This window comes from Atta cephalotes, assembly GCF_000143395.1.
Source record: "Atta cephalotes unplaced genomic scaffold scaffold00047, whole genome shotgun sequence".
In the NCBI taxonomy this organism is placed as follows: domain Eukaryota; kingdom Metazoa; phylum Arthropoda; class Insecta; order Hymenoptera; family Formicidae; genus Atta; species Atta cephalotes.
In genome coordinates this window covers 27,327-28,974 of record NW_012130111.1, presented here as the reverse complement: position 1 = coordinate 28,974, position 1,648 = coordinate 27,327, and positions in this window count along the sequence as shown.

The window sequence follows — 1,648 nt, the reverse complement described above, 5'->3', positions numbered from 1 at the left end:
TAAATTTTTATTTATAAAAATAAAAGTATATTTTTTTAAAAAAGGATTTACTCGCAATTTATTATTCAATAACTTTTTTATATTATTTAATAAGATAAAAAAACTATTGATATTTTTATTTTTCCTGTTAAAAGAACTTTTATCTTTTGATACAAAATCTTTTAATACATAATATGCTTATAAAAGAAAATTGCAGAACGACACTCGGCAATCGATATAGACGATGGAAAATGAGCGAATGAATTAGTGATGTAACCGCGGGTGTCTGATTACCGTACGCTTTCGGACACGCCGGCTCAGTTAAGACGAAGTGAAGCAGGGGTGTCGAAGGGGCGCGCATTAGCACTTCGTTTATTATTCATGTGTGAGAGTTAAGCGCACGCATGTGCTACTCGTAATTTCCATGCGCATACAACATGAATTTCGTTTCGACGCGTGCACGCAGGGAAATTGTTGCTCACGTACGCGTTTCACCCCCCCCCCCCGAATCGTTTCATTTGTGCACCCTGCGGTAAGGTTGCACACCCCGCCTACTCAGTAGGCAGCTCTCAGTAATATTCGCTAAATGAGAATTGTTGAAAGCCTGGCGGGAAATTGTAGTTCAATGTAAGTGAAACTATAATTTATATTAAGAGAGAGAGAGAGAGAGAGAGAGAGAGAGAGATAACATGAGAAGTATATTTTTCTTAAACAATAGGTAAAATTTCAAATTTGATAATTTTTTTTAAAAGCATAATATATAATGTATATTATATTATGTTCAATATTTATTATTATATGTTACTTTAAAATATCGATATATCAGAAAAAATATCAAAAAGATTAAAATGTTTTTTTTCATTATATTATAAATTCTTTCATAAAAAATAATTAAGTTTGTGTTATAATTTCACGCTTCGAAAATTTTTATTTGTAAAAATAATAAATAAAATAAAAACCTGGAAATTGATTAAGATTATTATTAGATTAATATAGTCTAACAATATTAATTTTTCTCTTCAAGTGCAATTGTAAATCTGATAAAGATTTTTTAATTTCGTTTTTCTTAACTTTCTTTCTTTCTTTCTCACCTTTTTTAATATGCAGATAAATTAATAAAATATACCTTCTTCAATACTTGCGTTTACATATAATCATGTACGTTAACAATTTTGAAATTCATATGCAGTAACATAAAAAAGTCAAAAATTAAATTGAAATCTACAAAAGATAATAAATATTAAAAAAAAGAAACTTTGTTAACTTTAGGAATAACTCAAGAACGATAGGATTTTCAATACTGAGCATGAGGATTTGTCCTGGCGTACAGAATCTCTCACCTGAGCGAGAATTTCTTGTTATCCTTATACGAAGGTGCGTTAAAGTAGTGGGTGTGACCGCGATCGTATCACTCGATCAGGTTTGTTTAAATAATCGAACCTTTTGGGACCGGACAGCGTATCTTCCTGTCGGCATCTAGTCAGCCAATATGTATGATAATTTTGACATGCCTACACCTCATAATGGAGCTTGACTATATATTTGTCCTTGATTTTCATTCCTTCGCTCTCGTTCTACATATATATATATATATATATATATATATATATATATATATATATATATATATTNTNTATATATATAGTATATAGTAGTATAACGTAAGTAA